This window comes from Urocitellus parryii, unplaced genomic scaffold (assembly GCF_045843805.1).
Source record: "Urocitellus parryii isolate mUroPar1 unplaced genomic scaffold, mUroPar1.hap1 Scaffold_358, whole genome shotgun sequence".
In the NCBI taxonomy this organism is placed as follows: domain Eukaryota; kingdom Metazoa; phylum Chordata; class Mammalia; order Rodentia; family Sciuridae; genus Urocitellus; species Urocitellus parryii.
The window spans coordinates 84,685-91,982 of NW_027553233.1; the positions used below are offsets into that span (position 1 = coordinate 84,685).

General features: G+C 35.5%; 1 pseudogene; it reads left to right on the plus strand.

Moving 5' to 3' along the window:
* The first annotated feature begins 255 nt into the window (after positions 1-255).
* Positions 256-6,611, plus strand: LOC144252022 (uncharacterized; annotated as a pseudogene).
* The last annotated feature ends 687 nt before the right edge of the window (positions 6,612-7,298 follow it).

Here is a 7,298-nt window from a genome sequence, read left to right on the forward strand (position 1 = left end):
CAGTCAAGAAATAGAAGCCATGTAGTAAACTAAACAAGAAATGTTAGTGTAAGATCTTACAACTGTAACTCAAATAAAACAAAACAACGCACATATAAGGCAAAACTGTATGGTAGCCTAAGATTGAAGGATTGACAAACTTGAAAAGGATCCTGGCAGCTTAGAGAAGGTATGGGTCAGCCCGTACCATTTTGGTTAGCCAGGTGATTTAGCCAGGCTAGGGCTGGTCTGCAGTTTCTAGAGAAGCAATAGACCATGGGCCTGAGTGTACATGGAGCAGACAATCAGCAGTTGGTGGCAAATCCAGACTTTGGGAATCAGAGTACCTGTCTTGGCCAAAGACCTTCAGAACACATAGACTATCAGATTTATAGAGGGAGCAGCAATCTATGTTTATCTCTTGGGGTACAGGGAGGCTGCATGCAGGATGCTCAGGAGTTTACAGAATCAAAAGCTGTTCCCTGTGTGACCCTCTAGGTTATAGACAGCTATATGCTTTACTACCTATGTCACTTAACAATGTGCATGCAGGTGCTAAAGCTGATGTTTTCCTCCTTCCACAAATAGAATAAAACTTGGAGTAGTGATTACCAGATTATTAGGTGCCAACTTTTTATTTTTGAAATTATTATACATTCACAGAAAGTTGCAAAAATAATAACAGTGATCTCATGGATTATTTATACAGTTTTCTCTAGTAATAACATCTTACATAACTACAGTACATTATAAAATCCAGAAAAATTATATTAGCATAATGTGTCCATATCTAGTTCTGTACCATTTATCATCACAAACACCACAATCTACAGAATTTTTCTACTTCCACATAGTCAACCCCCCACATTATAATTCCTAGTAACCACTAATCTGCTCTGCATATTCATAATGTCATCATTAGAAGAAAGTTGTGATCATGGAATTATATTTTTATGTCACTTTTGAGATTGGGTTTTTTTCATTCAGCATAATACCCTTACATATGTAGTTGGACAATATTTTTTTATCTACCCTACAAATCTTTTGTAATTGGTTTATTTAGACCATTTACATTTCATGTAATAATTGAAATAGTGGGGCTTACATCTAACATTTTAGTTTGTTTTCTCTTTGTACCCTCTTTTCCATGTTGCTGTATGGGTTAATTGAATATTTCTTAGAACATATTTTGGTTAATCTATTGTGATTTTTAGCATACCTCATATATGATAGATATCTAGATGTTTTCTCTAAGTATTATATATATATATATATATATATATATATATATATACATGTATACATATAAGCATTCATACACACACACACACACACACACACACACGTATAAATGACTGAATCCCTGTAAGCACTTCTTTAAAGTGAGTAGTGTTGAGCATTCTCATATATAATACTTAGATAAACCATCTGAATATGCATCATAGATATGTTAAAATCACTACAGATAATATAATATTTATGTTAAATATAATAAATATATGCCTATATGTATAATATATGTAGATCTTCTCACAATCTATTGGCATTAACATTTTAAAAGTTTGAATTAAGTGTAAAATTTTTACTGAGTTTATTTCTTTATCTTTCCTAGTTTATAACATAACTATATTAAGTAGCTCCTCTATATCTAATGAAAACTACATCAGTTAACATTATTACACATTTTGTTTCAACTGTCAACCCTAATTTTAAAAAAAAGAGGTATAGTGTATGTATCCATGAGTTTGCTCTTTCTGTTCTTTCCTCCTTCCTGATGTTCCAAGAGTATTATTATTATTATTTGTTATTCCCTTTGTTTTTCAAGAACTCCCTTTAGCCATTCTGTTAGGACAAATTTATTTGTGCCAAATCCTCCAAGTGTTCCTTTTCTGAGAATTCTTTATTTTCTCTTCATTTCTGAAAGTTAATTTTTCCAGACATAGAATTTGGGGTTGGTAGTTATTTTTTTAGCACCCAAAAAAGTGTTCTACTTCCTTCTGATTGCCATAGTTTCTGATAAAAATCTGCTGCCTTTGATTTGTTTTTCCTCTTAGGCAAGGTGCCCATCCTTTCTCATTGCTTTTAATAATTTTAACACAATGTTGTTTTCTGAAATGTGATATGATATTTGTGGGGGTTAGTTCACCTTCTTGAATCTGTAGATTTATGTATTTTGCCAAATTCAGTGAGATTTCAGTCACAGTTTCTCTGAATACTTTCTCAATGATGCCATCTTTCTTCTGTTTTTCTAATATTCCATGATATTGACATTGATGTTTTTGTAATCATGTTCACAATTCCTCAGGAAAGCAATTTTATATTGGCAACTTTAAAAACTCTTTTGTCAGATGATTCTGACATATCTGTGATCTCAATGTCGGTGCCTGTTTTGCTTATATTTTTTATTGTTGTTTTAATTTTTTTCCCCTTCAAGTTTAGAAGAAAACTTGATCAGAGTGACCCTTTCTCTTGGTCAGGGTGATTTCCAATTGTATCCTGTATTCTTTTCTATTGTATTACAGATTCTGAGTCTTAAGTCTGTTTCAGAAGAGGGGAGTTGCCCTGTTATTGCCAAATTGAGTTAGAAATCTAGTTTCCCCAATTAGCCTCCTTTGACTCTTAAGAGTGGGGGGCTCCCTTATTGCTGGGTGGAAGTGGTATTTCAAGTTCCTCACTAATATTCTATCGGAATCACCCTGGCTAGCTGGGAAGAGGAGAGGCTCCTCTTGACTGCTCTCCATGTGGCTGCCAATGACAACCCACTAGAAGGAAAGTCTCGTGCATGAGGTGGGTGATGGTGAAATGTCTTCTGATATAAACAGAGTAGAGGAAAAATGAGTAGAAGACAGAGATAGGAATAGGATTATTATTCCTAGGATAAAGATAATAGGATTTATTAGTCACTGTGAAATCTATTATACAGTAAAGATGGGGAATTTTGGTATTTTTAAAATCACACATTAAAATTGTGTGTTACCACTAGGTGGAACAGAAGTACAGGGTGGCCCCCACTGATATCTTTGAGAAGGACTTGGAAACAATCAAATGGGACTAAAAATCCTGCTACCTACTAAGTGTTCTCTGACACCATGCTAGTATGTGGGGCAGGGAATAGCAAAGGTGTAAATGATCTATACTCACTTCTTTCCTTTGGTGATGGGAGTGGGGGTTTAGTTGCAGCTCTTGATTGGTGTTTTTCCAAAGGTTCAAAGGTCAAAACTGTTCTGTCTTTCAATTTGTACTTTTGTCCTTCTTTGACTAGAGGAAGCAAGATTTTTCTGGGAAAAGTTCTTTGTCTGCTCTGAAGTTTTTGGGCTACTCATTCTTCTGTTAAGCAGTACTGTACATGTGAAGCAAAAGGCAAGTCCAGGGGTTCCACTGCCATATTGTGACTCAGGTTCCAAGGCCTCTTGACAACTCACCTTTTCACTCACTTTCAATGGTTTCTTAAATTAATTGTTAAATAAAAGCTCCAGGGTTTTTAGCTGTATTCAGTGAGATAAATTGATAGGTTTATGTTTAGCCTATCTCAGTGTTACTTTTTTGGATCCCATTTTCAATTGGAGAAAATGACTCTCCTCTCTGGCTTGCCAATTTTTCTTTCTATCAGCCTTCCTTTCCTAACTATGCAAGGTTGGCTCAGAAATAATTCTTCCAATAAATAACCTCATGAGGTCACTATTACCAGCTGTGACAGTTTCTCAAACATCCCATGTTAATAAGATCTTTTCTGTATTCCATTTATCCACTCAGGAGACAGACATTAACAGTATATGTTGATTAAATTCTCAACATATGCTGATCAGTTTCCTGAACAGATATTCAGGTCTTGTTTGGTGCTACTGTTTAATTGAGACTTTCCATAGTAAGGGACTAATCCAAACTTATTAATTAACAATGTTATTAAAGCCAATTTTTCCAGACTGTTTAGTCTATGGATTTGTGTCTTAAAACACTCAATTTCTTTTCCCAAACACTCTGATCTAAGAGGATCATGAGTGGTGTAAATGTTTTAGTAATTAAAATGATGTTGTTTTAGCCAGAGATAGAGATAGGAATAGAATTTATTAGTCACTGTGAAATCTAATATACAGTAAAGATGGGGAATTTGGGTATTTTTAAGTGCACACATTAAAATTGTATGTAATTATGGAAAACATGTGATATTTATACACACACACACACACACACACACACATATATATATATATATATATATATATATATATAGTATAATAGTCAAATCAGGGTAAGCAAAGTATTCAAACATTTATTATTTTTTTGTGGTGAGAACATTTAAAGTCCTTTCTTTTTGATTTTATAAAAAAATCAGTACATTATCATTATCTATATCACCCGACTATGCAATAGAAAAAAACAGAAATACTTGATCTTATTCACATATGGACTCTAAAGCTCTTGGTTTTACAGAAGATGAGAGTAGAATGGTGGTTGCCAGAGGCTGAGGAACATAGAAGTAAAGAAGAGACAGGGAAAGATTGGTCAAGGAGTACTAAGTCACACTAGAAAATTCACATGGATTATCTGATGCATCCTCAAAATAAATACTTGATGCATATTTTACTAATAAAGCTTTCTTTAGGTAACCCAGCTAGTAAAACCAAAACTGGGACAGAACTCCTGCTGTAAGTTCAGTGTTTGCCAGCTGTCCCACAAAAGACTAGTATACCATTAAATCAACTTAATGGGGGTAAACATTGTTTTAAATGAAAGATCAGAGTAGAAAATATTAACAGACATTTTTACATAGTAAGGGAAAGTATTATTTAACAAAAGCTATACTTTGTTTATATGTATTTATATATTTATTAATCTAATATATATACTAAGTCCCAATGCATTAAACATTTTCCATACATGGCTGACAGGCAAAGTCTAGGGCTATTGTGTTAGGTGACCTTTGATATACTTCCAAGACTTACTCTATAATATAGTTTATCATAGCCATTGTGCTAATACTTTTCCAGGAAAATACATCATACTTTAAGAGTAATATTTACTTTTTAAAGCCCCAAACTTGCAATGCATAATCTCTGGGCTAGAATAGAAAGTAGTTAATACACACACACACACACACACGCACACACACACACACACACACATATATATATATATATATATATATATATATATATATATATATATGTATATATATATCAAAAGTTTATGCTAGCATGTAACTTTTGCAGCCCATAATTTAAGTATGTGTGTGTATATGAATGCATACACCTATGTTTCTGGTAAAAGTATATTTATCCATTTAAAAAAATTGTTTTTAAATGTTGATGGACCTTAATTTCATTCATTTGTTTATATGCGGTGCTCAGAATTCAACCCAATGCCTCACACATGATAGGCAAGCACTCTACTACTGAGCCACAACCCCACCCCTTGTTTTTCATACTACACACTACATAACTCTAAAACAAGGTGAGATTCCAATTAGTTTCACAATGAATGAGAACTGAGCATTTAAAGTACAAAAAGTATTAAGCTTCAGTGGTTAGGAGAGCAGATTCTTTAGTTGCATAAATGTATTTCAAATCGAGGCTTTGTCAGTAAGAACCCTGGACCAACTATCATGCAACTCGATTTTCTTACCTGCACAATGTTAGTAATAGTATAAACCAACTTGTGTGTGATAATGTTGGGGATACACTGGGGTGTGCATATAGAGCTACTATTAAAGATTTTGCTTTAGAGCAAAAACTTAATAACTGTTACCTATTAGACTATGATTTCTGAAGTAAGACATTTGCAGAAACCAATAATTTCAAAAGAAATCCTAAACTGACACAGGCAGGAATGACCCCTTTTGCTTCATTGCCTTTTTCATAAATTGCCCTTTTATCAGAGTATACTAAACAATGAATTATCAAGGCTGGTTTCACATAGAAGAGAAAGGAATAAAATCATGTTTTCCTAAATCCTGTCTCTTTATTTAAATTTCCACATCTGTATAAACCATTCCCCTAATAATGTGTTTATTCTAGCTTAACTGGTATAACCTTTGAGGTCAAGTCAGGAGCCAGATATCATATAGCAAGACTTGGTACTCCTGAAAGGGGTGTCTTGAAAGTGACTAAGATGTCTGAGCACATTTTTAATAAAAAAAAAAAAATCTCTTGACATTGCAGGACAACCTAGAGCCACCCCTGTTTCCAATTCAGAAGGGCTCCCTGAACCTCCTGAGGCAGAAATCGGAATCCAGTGATTACCAAAGAAGTGAGTGTTGTCCTGAGAGCAGCCGTTTCAGGCTCTTGCAGCTTCAGGAAAGCAAACTGCTTGAGCCCAAAGGAGAGGAGCCATCAGCACCTGAACCTCTCCATCCCCCAAGACTGCCTTGCAGAGCACAGGAAGAGACAGTGAGTACAGAGCCTAGAGAGAAGGGGCCTGAGCACAAAAGTGACCACTCCAGGGAACACAGCCGTCCTGAAGTGCTGAAGGAGGACTCCCTGACCAGTCGACTCAGGATTGAGCACTTTTCCATTGCCCTTGATGACCTGAGGAGTGTCTTTGAGGCTCCCAAGAGTGAAGACAAATCAGTTGGACCAGCTGAATATGACTGAAAGGTAAGGAGCTATACATTGAGAGTCTCAGTTTATATTTGACCAGCCAGGCAGTTTGCCCAACCTGCTATTTATTTCTAAGTATGTAATGCTTTCTTTCCCCCCCTCGCCTGTACTCTAGACAGATGTCTGGAAGCAATCATTTAATACAGTGTGAAGTGCAGCATCCTCTATTATTGACTTCCGTTATGGTCTGTTGCAGTGTGCATCTGACCTCCTTCTACTCCCACAAAAACAATTCTGATGTGTCCTCTTATGTTGGTATTTCTTATGTACGTGCCTTGTTTGCACAATTAGGGTACAAGTTCTTAGAGGCAAGGGCCATTCCTAACCATTCTTTCTATTTCAAACATTTGACAACGGTGCTGCTTTTGCCATAGCACAGCAAGGACTGTAGGGAACTTGATTTTTCTCTTTTCCCTCTGAAGTTTCCATAATTTTCGTCAATGAAATTAAGCAATAGTAGAGTAACAGAAGAAAAAAAAAAGACTCCTGTGCCAAAACACAGGACTCATCCCCACACAGGGAGACTCACAGGAGGGCTAGGTAGTAGAAGCTTAAATAACATTTGAGTGTACAAAGAAAAGGGACCTGTGGCCCCTGAAGGATGGGTGGCAACAATCTATGGGAGGTGGAGAAGAAGAATACAAGGTGAACAAATGTTTTGTTAGGCAGATAAAATCTCTCCTGTAGCTATCATCAGAAGATATGGCTGTGGTCATTTGTTTG